Source organism: Podarcis liolepis, assembly GCF_965112155.1.
Source record: "Podarcis liolepis genome assembly, chromosome: 5".
NCBI lineage: Eukaryota > Metazoa > Chordata > Lepidosauria > Squamata > Lacertidae > Podarcis > Podarcis liolepis.
The window spans coordinates 80264398-80282655 of record NC_139556.1 but is presented as its reverse complement, the minus strand read 5'-3'; the positions used below and the strand labels follow the sequence as shown (position 1 = coordinate 80282655).

The 18258-nt window shown below is 43.6% G+C and overlaps 1 long non-coding RNA gene across 2 annotated transcripts in view; it reads right to left on the bottom strand.

Moving 5' to 3' along the window:
- LOC310707539 overlaps positions 1-18258 on the bottom strand; it is a 152930-nt gene that overhangs the window by 25223 nt on the left and 109449 nt on the right. The window lies entirely within an intron of this gene.

The following is an 18258-nucleotide window of genomic DNA, read 5'->3' as shown; positions in this document are numbered from 1 at the left end:
GTTGTTGCTATTGGACTTGTGTTTGATGTGTTGTTTTACAATGAGTTGCAATTTAGTATTTCAGAACCGTAACATTTTTGGTTTGGTTAAACAGTTACAATGCAGACTAAATGTTTTTTTATTATTCCTCCTGGATTCTTAGGGGATAGCTGAGGACAGCAGTACTTTGTTACCAGGCTTTACTTTGTTTGAAGGGACAGTTCAAAGTGCTGGTTAAAGCCCTAAATCATGGCCGGGGATCAGACCATTCAGTGAAGCCAAACATTGAAAGACTCAGGCCACATCAATGGAAGAATTCCATACTGAGACTGTAGCAACACATCTTCCAAATGTTCCTATTTTCCAGGGACAGTCCCAGATTTACAGAAGCCGTCCCAGATTCTGATTTGATCCTGGAATGTTTCCTTAAGACATCCCTATTTTCCCTGGAGAAATGTTGGAGGGTATGGAGTTATGTGACCTCCAAGACAAGGAGACAACCTTGAGAAGACATCTGAAGGCATCTGAAGCTTTGTAAAAATAGTTTTATTGTGTTTTTCTATATATTGGAAGCTGCCCAGAGTGGCCGGGGCCACTCAGTCAGATGGGTGGGGTATAAATTATAAAATGATGGTGGAATAAGGCGTCCCTCTTTTCATCAGAGAAATGTTAGAAGGTATGTAGCAATGGCCACCAACTCAGATGGTTTTGAAAGAGAAATCCACAAATTCACAGAGGATAACACTGTTAATGGTAGTAAGCTTCTGAATACCAGTTTGTTGGAAACTGCAGGAGGGGCAAGTGGTCAAGCATTTATGTCCCAGTGGTGAGATCAGAATGCTGGACTCATCATCGTAAAAATATATCTGAGTTCTCTTTTCCCCAGATTCTGGCGACTCACCACCAGCACCACCAGACATTCCATTTTTGAAAGGCTTCTCAAACTAAAAGGAGAAGAAAAAATCCAATTATAAAAAATGACTGATGTATGAAGCTGCCTTATATTGAACGAGGCCACTGCGTTCCACAGCCTGATGTTGTCAGCTCTGACAGACAGCGGCTTTCTTAAGATGTCAAGCATCGCGGTCGTTCCAAGCTCTGCTCTCTAAATTCCTTTTAACCGGAGATGCCAGGCTTTGAATTGGGAGGCCTTCTGCATGCAAGACACATCCCCTGCCGCTGAGCAATTGTAGCTCTGCTTCTGTAAGCTGCTGAAAGCAAGCCTGTTTGTCTGCCATGCTATTTGTATGCTACGCCATGGGAGCGGGTGTGAGACAATGGGAAGCCCGAGGAAGCCTTTCCTTTGAATCTTGGCCTGGCCCGTCAATTCACAAGGTGGACTTCAGCAAGCCACACACTGCCTCTCTCTCAGCCTCAGATGCCCCCCTCTGCACCCCCAGCAAGGGATGCTGTTAAGAATCACTGAGATAATGTATGTTATTTATTTGTTTTTATTTACTGCATCTATACCCCACCCTTTTTCTCCAAGGAGCTCAAGGTGGGTATACAGTTCTCCTCCTCTGTCTCCACATTCAATCCCAGCAACAACACTGTGAGGTAGATTAGCCTGAGAAGGAGAGATTGGCTCAACAGCATGCCACACTGATTCTCCTTATCTGGCGCTCAGACATTTTTTCCTATTTCTGTTCTGAAACCTGCCCTTTAAGGTCTCCTCCAGATGACCCATTTCATAGAATCATAGAAGAGCTGGAAGGGACCACAAGTGTCATCTAGTCTAACCCTCTGGAATGCAGGGGGCAGAGCATTGCACAAAGCTTTCATGGAGTTTAAATTATGTCTGCCTTTTATTGAGCTGTTGTCCTGATTTGTTTCCATGGAGGTTATTTGACAATGAACATTCATTGCGATTTGCTCATGCATTGTTTCTTCATCTTCCTGTGAAGCCTTCATTCATTTCGTGCTTTTTAAATGCATTTCTCTGACATTTTCTGAACCACCTTTTTAAAGCAGATTTGCTGCACCAGGGTGACAAAGCACTCGGATCTGCTTTAATTCCACAGACCCAAATCTCTCAGGATGCATCCAAATGCCACCCACAAAAGGGCAGGTGATGCACCTTACTTTGTCAAAAGTTTTCTTCCTATGGCAAGATCTGTGGGGAACGAGCATCTTCTGCTTAGGATACAGCAGATCTCCAGCTCAGACAGCTAATTCCTGGCTCAGCCAAAGATACTCTTGCTTATCCCAGCTCAGCTGGTTGAGTCTGAGCCGAGGCCAGTGTAAATCCCCCAAAGGTGGGGCATCCTAAGAGTGTGATGGGAGCAGGACCAGAGAGCGAGAGGACTTAGGCTGGAACCAAAGCCCATTCATCTCAGTCATATGACCTTGAAACGCAACACAGAGCCGTATTTTAAAGACTTGCTTTCTCTCTGGCAGGCTTAGCCAGAGCAGCAACAGCAGCAACCATGTGGCTGAACAGGGGTTGAATCTAGTGCAATTTTATTCTGGCTTAATTTACAGTTGCTTGCTTGCTTTACACCAGCTTCTTCGCCATAGGATTGCTGCCTAGGTCTCCTGACTCCTAGGTCACATCCACACAAAGTACCGTACATACAAAGTACTCTTATATCACTTTACCTGTTACTTTAACAGCCAAATAAAACTGGGAACTGTTGTTTGTTGAGGGTGCTGGGAGGGGTCAGCTTCAGGGCCCAGAATTATTTGCGGGGTGGGGGAGAGCCATGACTGTCTCAGTGGCATAGATGTGCTTTGAATGTACAGTGTTTGTGAGAGACCCTAGTCCAACACTCTTATTGCAATCCTCTATACCGAGTTAGGACGCGGTATGGACGGTATGGAATTTGGACACGGGTGGCGCTGTGGGATAAACCATAGAGCCTAGGACTTGCCGATCAGAAGGTCAGCGGTTCGAATCCCCGTGACGGGGTGAGTTCCCATTGCTCGGTCCCTGCTCCTGCCAACCTAGCAGTTCGAAAGCACGTCAAAGTACAAGTAGATAAATAGGTACCGCTCCAGCGGGAAGGTAAACGGCATTTCCGTGCGCTGCTCTGGCTCGCCAGAAGCGGCTCAGTCATGCTGGCCACATGACCCGGAAGCTGTACGCCGGCTCCCTCGGCCATTAAAACGTGATGAGCGCCGCAACCCCAGAGTCGGCCATGACTGGACCTAATGGTCAGGGGTCCCTTTACCTTTACCTATACCAAGTTCACATGTAGTTTTCTTCAAAGACTGTGCATACTTTACTGGCTTAAAATGCAGCTAAGTTGTTCTTTTTTTTCTTCAGTCCTAATCATAGCTGGTTTGTGGGGGAAAGCATTAAAACAGAATATTTCATTTTAAAAGAATAAGAGGATAGATATGACTGATCACTAATGTTGCATGCCTGGATAGCTCAGTGGGTTAGCGCATGGTCTGATAATGCCAAGGCTGCAAGTTTGATCCCCATGTGGGACAGCTGCATTTTCCTGCACTGCATGGGGTTGGACTAGATGATGCTCAGGGTCCCTTCCAACTCTACAAATCTATTATTTTGTAGACTAGCAGTGAGAGCACATTGGATGCAAAGCAAACCAGAGTATGTTCACAGCCTAAGATTGCAATCCAATTTACACTTACTACTAAGCACTGAAAGGAAGTCTAATTGGACTCAGCTGGACTCACTGCTAGGATCCACCTGCACAAGTGACTCACATTTCTCCCTGCTTTACTTGCTTACAATCCTAAGCATGTTTACTCAGAAGAAGGCCTCACTATGTTCAATGGGACTTGCTGCCAAGTAAGTGACAAACTTTTTTTTTTTTTTTGCAAGTTTTGGCAGTTGCTTGATTAGATTTTAATAAGCTGTGGGATATGTGTTGTGTACAAAAGCATCATCTCCGATCTCTTGAAGTACACACACAAACGACAACTTATTGCATTGCTTTGTGCTTAAAAGGTTCACATTTGAAGGGACCTTCAGAATCAGCTAATCCACAAACCAGTTAAGCTTTAAGTGCTCTGCTTCAAATTGACCAATTTAATTTAAGATCAGGATCTCCTTACATGTTAAGTCCTAAGCACATCTAAGCTTCAAGCACATTAACACAGCAACGTGGGTCCTGATTCCAGCCACTGCATTGAAAGTAAACCTGAACAAGTGTGGGGAAGAGAGATTTGGAAGACCCAAGTTAACAAGAAAGAAATGTGGCTTTTGCTAAGGCACTCTCTGTTAAGTTGTGGGTGAACATATCAGACGACACAGCAATTCTTCAAACAGCTCCTGTTTATTCACAGGCCAGAACAGAACTGAACTGAAGGGTTCAGCCAGCCTGCTTATATGGAGCTCCACTAGAACGCAACAGTAACCATTTTCTGTAACTATCCAATCACTGAACGTCACTTTCGATCCCTTATTTGCGTATGTGGACCTGAGTGAAAACTATCTACAGTATCCCCCTGCTGGCCCAGGGTGAAAACTTCAGTACATAACGCCCTCAGCCTACCTGTTGCGAGAATAAAAAGCGAAATAAGATACATTGCAATGTGGGCTGTCAAAATACATGGCTTAGCCTTAGTAGACTTTTGACTAACAAAATATATTACACACAGGTATTCTACAAATAATGGGCTTGGGGTTGGGGGGGAGGTTATATGAAAAGCAGCCTTGAGAATGAGAATGGGGCACATAAATAAAGGAGCCCTTAACTCTTTCACCACCAGCCATTTTTCTACTGAAAACAGACCTCCCGCTAGCTGCTTTCCTCCCACAAGGGAAAATAAATAGGGTTCTATCTCTCCGCCTGGAGAGGGAAAGCAACTGGCATAAATTTTAGCTAGAAAAATGGCTGACAGAAATCACTGTCTACTAATCTTCCTGTTGCTGCGGGCCCCAAACGTGCATTTTTATAATATATTTATTTATATGAAACCCTGTTTCAGAGTAGTGTTGAACATACCTGCAGCTTATGGGTGATTTGGCTGTCAGCAGCATGAACACTCCCAAACAAACAAACATTGGTTTCTCCCCATAAATACAATATTCAGCTCTGGGGCTGGGAGCAGGGAAGTTTCTACTGTTATTTTCACTTCGTCTTGGGGACTGCCAGTCATTCTGCAGAGAACTGTTCTCAGTAAGGGGAAAAAGCAGGCACCTCTGGCCATCGCATCTTTTGATGTTCTTCTCCAATACATTCTCCCAGCACTTGAATTCACGGATGATATGAACGTGCCACCTGTGTTTATGCACATATGGGCACCTGGAGAAAATATCCAAGGAGCAGTTATTTTATTATATTGCAGTGCAAGCATCTACTCCACTCCCCCCCACCCAAGGAAATGAAGATTTGTTTGAGAACTTGCGGGCAGTATTTAGGCAAGAGAAAGCTTCTACACATAGCATGGACTGGATATGCTTCTTCAAAACCCTTCCATGAAATATCCTGAATTTAGCCGCAAGCTTTGTCAAATGGACCAAAATGGGCCTGTGCAAAGTGATTGTTGACGTATACAGTCATACCTCAGGTTGCAAACATGATCCATGCAGGAGGCACATTCGCAACCCACAATGCCGCGTCTGCACATGCGCGTGACGTGATTCGGCTCTTCTGCGCATGCACATGATGTCATTTTGTGTTTTTGCACATGTGTCAAAACCTGGAAATAACCCGTTCCGGTACTTCCGGGTTCGGCGCGGTCCACAAACTGAAAATGCGCAACCCGCAGCGTTCGCAACCCGAAGTGTGACTGTAGTATAATTTCTTGTTCACACAAATCTTCTTGGTGCATTTTTTTTTTAAACTATCTCTTTATTTGAGCAAAGGTTGTTCAAAGGGAGAGGATATGAACTGGTTTGAAAAGGAAGGGCAGAGACTTGAGATTGCTTCGCTGACAGGCTGGACGAGGCCTGTCCGTTTACTGGATAGATGTTACATTTCCCTTATAAAATGGCTTCTGACAGGTCTGAACGGCAGCCTGTCATGTTGAAAAGCTTCTTCTTTCATCTTAGAGACAAACAGTGACAAAATGTTTGTTCACACGGAGACTTTCCAGTTCCTAGGAAACAGTTTATTGCAAGCATGATGGTGGTGGCAGGGTGGGTGAATTGCAAAAACGCAGCACTTTTTAAAAGAAGCATTTATTCAAGGGCAGCCTGTGAAAATGGTTATAGTGTTAGCAAGGATGAGTGTTTTGGGTGCCTCACCTAAATGCACAGTCCCAAGAAACTCCTGACGTTGTGCGCGCCCAGATGTTTTCTGCCCAGATGTTATCACTGTAGTTCCCAAAAATATGCCTCTGTTGAAGCGAGGCGAGCATGGAGGAAGTGCGGGCAATTGTTATGAGATGTAGGATTTCCTCCCTGACCTTTTCTAGGTTGGGCGTTGTGTCTCTTGGAAAGGATACAAGACGGCATGCTCGGTTCTTCCTGGAGGGCTTATTTTATTTTGTCTGGTTTAATTTATTAGAATAACCCTAGCTTTCTTTCGAAATGAAACTTGAAGCAAGCAAATAATTACATGTGATTGGAAAACACAATTAAACAGCAACCCTTGTCCTGTTTGACGGGAGCTGTAGTCCAATACATCTGGAAGGTGCCAGGTTTCTCATTTATCCATTTATTACATTTTTCAATATCCCACCTTTCCTTCAAGAAGCTCAAGGTAGCATAGGCTGTTCTCACGCTCCCTATATTATCCTCACAACAACCCTGTGAGGTTGGTTAGACTGAGAGCTGGTGACTGGCCCAAGGTCACCCAGTGAACTTCGTAACTGAACGGGGATTTGAACCCTCGTCTCCCAGGTCCTAGTCTGACAATCAAACTACTAGACTGCATTGGTTGGTGGAAGTTGTTTTAGACTAATAACAACCTCATCCTCTGAGTGTGGATGTTTATGTAGCCAAAATGGTACTTCCACACACAAGTGAAAGAGGTCAGCGGACCTGGGGGAACATCAAGGTTGGCAGAATACAACAACAATTCTTAGTGGGACTGCCCAATAGTTCAGTGAGAACAGTAAGCTCAGCGCGCCTGATATGCTGAATCATTTTTTGCAGGAAGAGAGGGGAGAAAACTGGAAGACGTGGGGATGGAATGAAGTATTCCAGAATTCAATGTGGCTGGCTGGAAGCTTGAACAGGAGTGCTCCACCTTATGACATTTTTCAGTGGCAGATTTCAGTGCTTTATGTCTATATTCACATGGTAGTTTATTCAGTTTCCCCTAAATTTCCCTATTATATGTGAGCTTTCCACTTCCAGACCCATAGTAGAACATAGTTCTCTCAATTCCATATGATTTTCAAATGGATTATTTCTGGAAGCAAATAGCATTGTCTTCCAATCTTAATTATCCACATTAGCTTGGAAATTCAGTGTAAATTTCCCATATTATTCACGTTTTACGCAATTTTGCCCAATATGCACATTTTTACAAAACATTTTTTCCTAATTCAACGAATCTTTCTGTTATTTTCACTATTATATGCAATTTTAGGCACACTATTGTGGAATGTCCATTTTCAAACACATTGCTTGGCTGGAGAACTGCATTGCAAAAATCGAGTAAGTGGAAATGTTGTGAGATGAGGTTTTAACTTTTTGCAAATTTTTAACTATGGCTGTGGGTGTTTTAGTGATTTTTGTTGTTGATGATGATGATTGTCCTGTAAACCACTTGAAGACTTTTTTCTACAATCAAGAGGTTTATAAATGATATAAAATAAATTAAATAAATTACCCTCCTGAAAATGAATATTGCAATTTTTAATGTTTCATGAAATTTTGCCTAATACGCATGTTTTTACAAAACATTTCCCCCTAATGCAATGCATGTTTCTGTTATTTTCACTATTGTATGCAATTTTAACCACACTGTTGTGGAATATTCATTTTTGTACACATTGCTTGACTAGGGGAACCGCATTGCAAAATGTGAATAAGTGGAAATGTCCTAAGATGGCTGTGTATTGGATCTTGTATTGTTTCAGAAATAATTGTGTAGGTTTTCCTTTAATTGCAAACTGAATCAAATTTCTCCCCCTCTTCTGAAAGTTATACACTTTGCCTCTTGGGTGCTGCACAAGACATCTTCCCAGACCTCCGCAACAGAGCTACTTCCTTGCTCATATACTCAACCTGTGAAAATGTGACTTTGTGTTTCTGGAGATATCCAAAGTGTCACATTTGACTCCAGATTCCCTGTCCCTGAATTAGAATAACAGTGTATGGTTATCATGTTGCTTACAGACTGACCCACAAAGGAATGTAATCACAACACTTCAGTTTAAGCTGATTAAGTATCTTGTCCCTTGGCAACTTCTGTAGGACTGCATTGATCAAAATAATTTCGCTTAAGAGGTTTAGAGATTGCTGGTTTAGTCCACCCCTTGTTTCAAAGTAGCAACCAAGTATAACTCTTGGCTTAATCAATGTTAATTTATTTACCTCCTTTATCAAGTGCCCATTAAATTGCCATGGCTGCAGCCGTTCAATGCACTCACGTTGTAAAATCATGAGACCTACCCCATAAATGGAATAGCTTCTAGAGAATATACTGACCAGGGACTGATAAGCTGCTGAAAGCTCGCCCTTGTTATTAAAAAGAAGAGTCCTATTTTTCCTGGTTGTCAGATATGTTCTTGGTTTCCAGTAATCATGGCTCAGAAATTCATAATGACTTGGTTAAGTATATCAATTTGTCCAGCTTATAATGTTCGGCTGCATTACTAATTGAGCACCACTCTCTTCCAGAGATTGTCCTCTAGCCCAGAATGTTAAATAAACTTCTCTGCATTGCATACATGGTTAGTGGTCAGCAGACAAAATGCCCAAAGCCAGCTGTGCAGACAGCCTTTGACGTTAATCTCTTACTCTCAGTGACTGATGCAGAACTATGTGAAAACCAAAGCCTGCTGTTTTGTCAGTTGGAGATCAAGAATCTTTGATCTGTCTCTTATTGATTGCTACAAATTGTTTGAACAGTCCAAGCAACTTTCGGTTTGCTGAATCTCCTCGGGAAATTCCTTTGATTGTTCTTTGCAAGTGTTCAAAACATAAGGATCAGACCAAAAGCCTATTGAGTCCAGTATTTTCTTGTCACAGTTGCATGTGCAAAGCCCACCAGTGGGGCAGAAGTGCTGATAACCTTCTCTGTGTTCAGAATTAGAATTAGAAGTGTAGAGATAGAAGGGAACCAAAGAGTCATCTAGTCCAGGGGTCAGCAAACTTTTTCAGCAGGGGGCCAGTCCACTGTCCCTCAGACCTTGGGGGGGGGCAGACTATATTTTTTTTTTGGGGGGGGGGGAAATGAACAAATTCCCAAGCCCCACAAATAACCCAGAGATGCATTTTAAATAAAAGCACACATTCTACTCATGTAAAAACACCAGGCAGACCCCACAAATAACCCAGAGATGCATTTTAAATAAAAGGACATATTCTACTCATGTAAAAACATGCTGATTTAGAAGGCGATTGGGCCGGATCCAGCCCCCGGGCCTTAGTTTGCCTACCCATGATCTAGTCCAACCCCCTGGAATGCAGGTATCTCAACTAAACCATCCATGATAGATGGCCATCCAACCTCTGCTTAAAAATCACCAGTGAGGGAGAGTCTACCACCTCCTGAGGAAGACCATTCCACTGTCAAACAGATCTTACTGTCAGAAAGTTCTTCCAGATGTTTACTCAGAATCTCCTTTCTTGTAACTTGAATCCATTGGTTCAGGTCCTACCTTCCAGAGCAGGAGAAAACAAGCTTGCTCCATCTTTCATTGCTCTTGAGATATTTGAAGATGGCTATCACATCTCCTCTCACTGTTATATTTGGTTGTTGTCCTGCATCCACCCATGAAAATGCAACTTCTTTCTGCATGTATTTTCTGGCGGAGCAAGTCCATTTCCAATCAGCTGTTGACCATGGCCAATGCTGTGGAACGGTTGCAGGACTGACAATGTCAAATAACAGTTCCCAAGGGGCAATATGGCAATGCATGTCTGTGCTAACATTATGGGCCAAGAGAGAGATGAGAATACAGAAGAGCTTTTTCTGAATGATCCACGAGAAAGCTCTTAAATTTCAAGGCTATTCTGAAATGATCTGAAATTCAGGGATTACGAATTCACACCAGGTGCCAAGTAAATTCCCAAGAACAGATTTCAGGATAAGTAACCCAACTAGGGATGTTCAAATCTGCTCAATTTTAAAAATTTCCTTCAGTTTCTCCTTTTCCCAGTCATATGTTTAGCTCATCACATTTCAGCATTAGCTTGTGTAGTATGTTTTTTTTTAAAAAAAAAATTAGTGTACATTTCTCAGCCCCAGTCAGAACGGCCAGTGGTCAAGGATTATGAGGGATATACTTTAGCAACATCTGGGGAGCACCACCATGGACTGCAAAAGAACTAATGTAGTTTTTATCAGAAGCTGAACTGTAGCAGAACAGAAACACAACTGCATGTGATGAGTTCACATGGGTTGGAAGGAACAGAATTTGAACCCTTCCTACATCCCTATGCTCAATCAAACATACTTCAGTAGACCTGGAGGCATCCTAAGACCTCACTGTCTATATATGGTGCATTTCCATCTTTTATACACAATGGTTGCAGGGAGACATCTGAATAGCCCTATTGTTAGTTATTATTACAGATAGGTAGCCGTGTTGGTCTGCCATAGTCAAAATAAAAAAATTCCTTCCAGTAGCACCTTAAAGACCAACTAAGTTAGTTCTTGGTATGAGCTTTCGTGTGCATGCACACCAGGTATCTGAAGAAGTGTGCATGCACACAAAAGCTCATACCAAGAACTAACTTAGTTGGTCTTTAAGGTGCTACTGGAAGGAATTTTTTTATGTTAGTTATTATGTTTGTTTGCCACTTTTTGCAAAATGTCCCAAAACAACTTACAAAAATTTGAAATGCAGAGCAACTTATTGAACAGTGGAAATCCACAACGCAAAATGTTCTCCATGGGTCTGTAGGTCAGAAAAGTGCATGTATATTGTTCCTGGCAAAATATGATAGGCCAGAAAAGACAGCAGCATAATGCATAATGGCATTGCTACTTGCCTGATGTTCAGAGATTGTAGAAAAGGATATAAATGTTTTATTATCCTCCCTTTGCGCACACACACACACACACACTCATGCACACACACATATTCATTGCCCTGTGACATTTTATTATATATAAAACAAACAGAATTGTGAGTCATGCAGGAATTAGTAAAGTATGAGCAGGCTCCAGGAAGCAGATATGTTTGGGTATCTTAAGCTGCTGCTTTTCGAAAAGACTCATACATGAAAGAACATGTCATTTTGTAGTGGGTGTTCTTAGAAAACCAAGACAGTGCTTACTGAATTGTGAAATGCATTGTGTGTCATACGACTTGGTTACTTTCCCAACCATAGAATCATATGATTTGTAGAGTTGGAAGGGACCCTGAGAGTCAGTTAGTTCAGCCCCGTGCAATTCAGGAATCAGAGTGCATCGCTAAACTGCGGCATTCGCTCCCGCAGGAGGCAGTGGTGGCTTTAAAAGAGGAGCAGACAAAATTCACGTTCATAAATAGCTTCTAGGCGTGATAGCTATGCTGCGTCTCCAACCATAGGAAGCAGTATGCTGTGAAATACTAGTTTCTGGAAACCGCAGGAGGGAAGAGGGCTCTTGTGCTGGGCTCTTCCTGAGGGTTTCCCACAGGTATCTGCTTGACTACTGTGAGACGTCTGCTCACCTTTTAATCAGTGGGCGGCATTGCAGCCAGGCAGCTGTGCCTCAATAGTTTTCTGGCTTAGGGGTAGAGGTATGTCACCTCTCCCCTACTCTGTGTCATCTGTGCTGGGGGACAGCCCCAGCCAATCAGCTAGTGTGGTGCAGTAGTTAAGAGTGATAGACTCGTAATCTGGTGAACCGGGGTCGCGTCTCCGCTCCTCCACTTGCAGCTGCTGGGTGACCTTGGGCTAGTCACACTTCTCAGCCCCACTCACCTCACAGAGTGTTTGTTGTGGGGGAGGAAGGGAAAGGAGAATGTTAGCCACTTTGAGACTCCTAGGGTAGTGATAAAACAGGATATCAAATCCAAACTCTTCAGGTGATTTAACTGTGGCACGGCCAGTCAGCACCCTCTCTCTCACCCCATCACTGGATCACCCAACCCACCCACCCTCTTTTCATGCTTTGCTCTGATACGACCTTGCTATAGCAATTGTTGGTTGCCATATTGTTGGGGTTGGGTAGAACTTTCTTCCACTTGGCAAATTGGCACTGGCCATTTGGTTTTTGCCTGCTTAGTAGCAATTGTCACAACGTTTCGGAGGTAAGGCATTGGGTAAGCCTTTGTTTGGTTGGAGGGGACATTGTTGCCTTCCCCTGCCCCTCCTCAGTAAGGGTATCCTGATAAAGGGATCCGGGGTATGAATACGGCCTGAAGCCTGGGCGTGCGCTAGGGCCATGTCACAGCCCCTACGAGGACCCCTCAGGGTGTCCTTATTTGATGTAAGTCATGGAGCACCCCCTATCAGTGATTTCACCCTTCTGTTGACTCCCTACAGATGGGCAGGAGTCAAGATATAGCCTGGCTTCACCCCAATGCCTAAGCTAAACCACTCACATCTGTAACCAATAAAGTTGTGGCCTATTTGCACCCATAAACCAAAATACTCCGTGTCTGTGTGTTTTATTGTTCTCCTGGGAACTTTGTGACTCGAGTGCCTTGGCACACAACAGGGTTGCTAGACTAGACGTGTCATTGGCCTGATCCATGAGGGCTCTTCTTATGTTCTTAAGATCTGATGGACATCTACTGTGGTGTATAGCAGATTTCCCTACAGTCGGTGTGCACTAACTAATCTTCCAAAGTAAGCTGAATCGGCTGAAGGTCAGCTGTGTCCACCTGCAGTCTTGGCTAGATCAATATGCCATTACAAGAATGGCTGCCAAACTATTTTATCTCTTCTGATAAGGAGATAACTTTGACAAAAATAGATACCTCGCATTCCCTTGGCACTGGGAGCTCCAAGCCATGAGAACAAAAAATGTTCTGTCCCTTGTGGCAACTGGTTTATTTATTTATTTTACGCCTCTTTTTTAAAAAAAGAAAAGAGAAAAACCCTATTCCCTCAGTTATAAAGTCTCCTAGAGCAGCTTGCATAACATATATAAAAACACAAGACATTTACTGCTACTTGGCTTACAGTCGAAAAGACATAACACAAATGGGGGAAAGGGGGCCAAGGAAGGAAAAGGAAATTAAATAATATTAGGCCCTGGTTCTTGGAATTACTTTGTAGTTCTTATAATGGCTTGCTAGAATGGGAAAAGTGAAGGCGGAAGAGGAGTCAAATGGAGCAGAGAGAGCAAGTGAGGGGGTTATTCTGAGCCCCCAAGAATATTTGAAATGGTACCCTAATAGCAGGTGCCTGAAAACTGCTAACAACAGAAGCTGCAGAGAGGCGGGACACGCAGAGGAGCTTCTGGCAGTAAATGAATGCATCTGTCAATTTTGATTTCTCTCACTTTCTCATTTCCCCAGTTTAGTTCTCCACATTTGCAGGGGAGGGGCTGTTGTTGTTCATCTTTCCCCCCCTTTTTCTTTTTAAAGTGAAAAGTGTGGGATAGCTGAATCATAAAGGGGAAGTTGCTTAGACACGCCTGCTAGCAATTCAGGCTGAATGCAAGATAACTGCTCATTGTCATATAACCTCCATGAAAATAAATTAGGAAAAAAATGCTCAATAAAGACTGGATGTAGTCTAACCACTCTGTAAGCTTTCTGTGAGCAAATCAGAATCAGTGTTGACTAAATGGGACCTCCTACAATGTTCTGCTGCCCACTAAGGCTCCCATGATGATGCTCTGTATTAAGAACATTAGAAAGAGTTCTGTTGGATCAGACCAAAGGCCCATCTAGTTCACCATCCTGCTTTCTACAGTGGCAAACCAGATGCTTATGGGAAGTCCATAGTCAGGACAGGTGCCCAATTGCCCTCTCCACTTTGACCTCCAGCAGCAGGTTTTCAAAGGCATACTGTCTCTAATACTAGGTAATATAGGTCCATCGATACTAGCCTTGATCTCCCTGAATTTATCTAAGCCTCATTAATGTCATTCATGTTGGTGGCTGTCACTGCAACCTATAGTAGCAAATTCCATAGTTTAACTATGTGTGGCTTAATTGGTAATAAATAATTCAGATTAAGTGGCAGAAAAATGCAGTTTGCCTACAACCAATTGGGAAAGGGCAAATGCACACTTTTGGCACAACAACACAACAATCTGCCTTGAATTTGAAGCTAGCTTACCAGGATAATCTGCAAAGGCCTTTCTGTATTCTGAATTCTTTGGAAGAGCTGTCATCCAGTAAATGCCATGATGGGGCATATTACTAAAGTGGGACAAACACTTCTTTCTTTTATCATGTCGATCTTCACTGCGGCTGTGACCTTTACGCAAGCTCTCTTCCTCACCTAACAGCAGCTCTTGAATGACAGATTCAGCGTTGCTATTTTTAAAACCCGAGTAGCAAAGATTGTGTCGTCGCAGTAAAATATCCCCATATTTCAGCGAGGTCTAAAACAGGTAGCGAGTTGGTGTTTATGGATAAGCAGAGTTCGCCTGCAGAGTTGAGCCCTGGTTCAGACTTTCTGCATCTGTGGATGATCAGTGCATGGATGATGGGAGTCAGAATGCTACCCAGCTCTACCTCTCTTTTAAATCAGAACCAGTGAAGGCGGTGAAGGTCCTGTGTGAGTTTCTGAAGGCGGTTGGAGGATGGATGGCAGTTAATGGATTGAGGTTGAATCCTGACAAGACAGAAGTACTGTTCTTGGGGGACAGGGGGTGGGCTCGTGTGGAGGACTCCCTGAAACTGAATGGGGTAACTGTGCCCCTGAAGGACCGGGTGCGCAGCCTGGGAGACATTTTGGACTCACAGCTGTCCATGGAGGCGCAGGTTAATTCTATGTCCAGGGCAGCTGTTTACCAGCTCCATCTGGTACGCAGGCTGAGACCCTACGTGCCCGCAGACTGTCTTGCCAGAGTGGTGCATGCTCTAGTTATCTCTTGCTTAGACTACTGCAACATGCTCTACGTGGGGCCACATTTGAAGGTGACTCGGAAACTGCAATTAATCCAGAATACGGCAGCTAGACTGGTGACTGGGAGTGGCCGCCGAGACTATATAACACAGGTCCTAAAAGATCGGCATTGGCTCCCAGTACATTTCCGAGCACAATTCAAAGTTTTGGTGCTGACCTTTAAAGCCCTAAACGGCCTTGGTCCTGTATACCTGAAGGAGCGTCTCCACCCCCATCGTTCTGCCCGGACACTGAGGTCCAGCACCGAGGGTCTTCTGGCGGTTCCCTCGCTGCAAGAAGCCAAGTCACAGGGAACCAGGCAGAGGGCCTTCTCGGTAGTGGCACTGCCCTGTGGAACGCCCTCCCAGCAGATGTCAAAGCAATAAACAACTATTTTACTTTTAAAAGACAATTAAAGGCGGTCCTGTTTAGGGAAGTTTTTAATTTCTGCTGCTGTATTGTTTTTAATATTCAGTTGGAAGCCGCCCAGAGTGGCTGGGAAAACCCAGCCAGATGGGCGGGGTATAAATAAATTATTATTATTATTATTATCTGCTGACCAAGGAGCATGGATCCAAGAGCCAACAGACTCAATGCTTATGCAGCATGGCACAGTGGTTAGAATCCCTGCAGGAGCCAGTGTAGTGTTAAGAGTGTTGGGCTAGGACCAGGAAGACCAGGAGTCAAATCCCTGCTCAGCCATGAACCTCATTGAATGACTGCAGGCCAACCACGCAGCTTTCCTCTTAACCTACCTCACAGGGTTGTTAGCAGAATAAAATGGGAATGGGGAGAACTTTGTATTCCGCCTCAAGCTCCCTGGAAGAAAGGTGGTGTATATAACTAAACAAATACGTATGAACATGTGGAGGCCAATGTGAGGTCAGTACAGTGGTACCTCGGGTTACATACGCTTCAGGTTACATACACTTCAGGTTACAGACTCCGCTAACCCAGAAATAGTGTTTCAGGTTAAGAACTTTGCTTCAGGATGAGAACAGAAATTATGCTCCGGTGGCGCGGTGGCAGCAGGAGGCCCCATTAGCTAAAGTGGTGCTTCAGGTTAAGAACAGTTTCAGGTTAAGAACGGACCTCCGGAATGAATTAAGTACTTAACCTGAGGTACCACTGTAGTGTGGTTCTGCTGTCCCTTCTCTCTATATCTAATTCACAGATTCTAACTGTGAACAGAGAGAGAGAGAGCTGTGGCAAGTCCAGGGTTGGCCATGATCTCAGTCTGAATTCTCCCTCTTTGCTTAGGAAAAGAAATACTGACAAGGGTTAAGAAGACGCAGCACTGTCTTGAGGCTGACCAAGACAGGGTTGGCACGTCACTTGCAAACAGGGACATTTGATACCTATATCAGTGTGCACACACTTCTAATTCAGATGCATTCCTGAATCATGGAATCATACCAGGGGCACATGATTCCCCCACTATGCATTGACAGAGCACATGAGGGAATTGTGCAGGCCAACTCTGTCTCTGCTGTTAATGTGACAGAGCTTGAACATCCCCACTGCCTGTTCATTCAGCTCTACACACAGCCTTAAGTATACATGTGGAGCACATTCATTGGGTGTGTTCAGACAACAGTCTAAAACAGGAATAGCCAACGTGGTGCCCTCTAGATCAGCAGTCTTCACCTTTTCCAGACAAGGTTTAATGAAGCCACCTTTAACCAAAATATGCATTGGGGGACTCCTCTACTGGTATGGTGGTAGTGCTGGTGTTGTGACCCACCATAGATCAGGCTAGGACCCGGTGGTGGATCCCACCCTAACAGCTGAAGGCCAATGCTCTAGATGTTGTTGAACAACAACTCCCATCATCCCTGACCAGTTGCCACACTAGCTCTGATGTTCACTTTTTAAAAAGCAATTTTGCCCAATAGACATTTTATTGCAAGCTGCTTCTCCCAATGTAATGCATGAAAGTATGCTATATTCACAAACATATGCATTTTCATGCAATGTGTATATTTGTGTACACATTACATGTCTGGAGAACAGCACGTCAAATTTCAAAGGATAGCTGTGTGTCAGTCTGTGTATTGTTTTGGAGTATGTGAGTATGGCTGGCTCACATTTAAATGCAAGCTGAATAGAATTTCTCCTCCATCCCTAGTGACACATTGCCACATGTGGGTTTTAGAAGATCAGTTGAATGAGCGCATTGTGGGATCTGACAACATGGGACTCAAGAACTTAAGTCAAGCAAATAGCCTAAGGGACCATCCCCATGTGAGTTAAACTGTTGTAGCCAAGCCGGGGGGGGGGGGGGGAAGCATTCAGGAGCACAGGAAAGCTGACCCAAATACCAAAAGACAGAATCTCATCAAAACTATGAGCTGAAGCTGTTGTGATTGGGGAAGGTGTAGTAACAGTAAAAATTCTGGTGGGGGGGGGACATTAAATGCTAGCTATAAACAAACAGCAATTAAGCAGTCATCAGGCTATGTGTAATTAAGCACACAGAGCTTTCAAGAGACATATGGACTTCGAATTGTGGGTTGTATGATGTGTATATTTTACTGTGTGGCTTACAGAGCAGGGGATGAGCAGGGACCTTTTTATCTTAAGGAAAGATGAAAAGCAAAATGAAGAAATGATCTTAAGCTTTTCTTGTCTGTTTATTTGTTGTTTTTTTTAAGCACAGTACTGGTCATAGAACCACATTCGTTTCCCTTTTCTGCTAAAATCTCTAGATCACATTTTGTTTGCAAATCTGCAAATCAGCAGCAAACTGAAGTTTTTTAAAAACAACAACAACCAATCACCTGCTGTATGTTGGCAGAAGCATGGCTTCCTTGCTTGCCTTGTAGGCATGTCACTTGTGGAACTCTTGTTCAAGTGCTCATGGATGACCTTTCACATATACGCTCATGGGGCCTTACCTGGCAGTGACTGACTAGGAATGAATCCTGTCAGGGATAGCTCAGTAAAGATGTTGACCCAGTGTGCGGCTGCCGGGAAAGAAGGTGAATTCTATACGAGGGGTCATTAGGAAAGGGAATGAAAATAAAACTGCCATTTTCATACTGTTTTCTAGTCAAATCTTTGGAAATCACCTAACTCAAAAAGCGTATTGTAGAGTTCAGAAAAGGACAACCAAAATTATCATGGAATAAGTCCCCTATAAGGAAGGTTTACAACATTTGGAACTTACAACATTTACAACATTTTGAAGATCGTATCTGAAGAAGTGTGCATGCACATGAAAGCTTATACCCAGAACAAACTTAGTT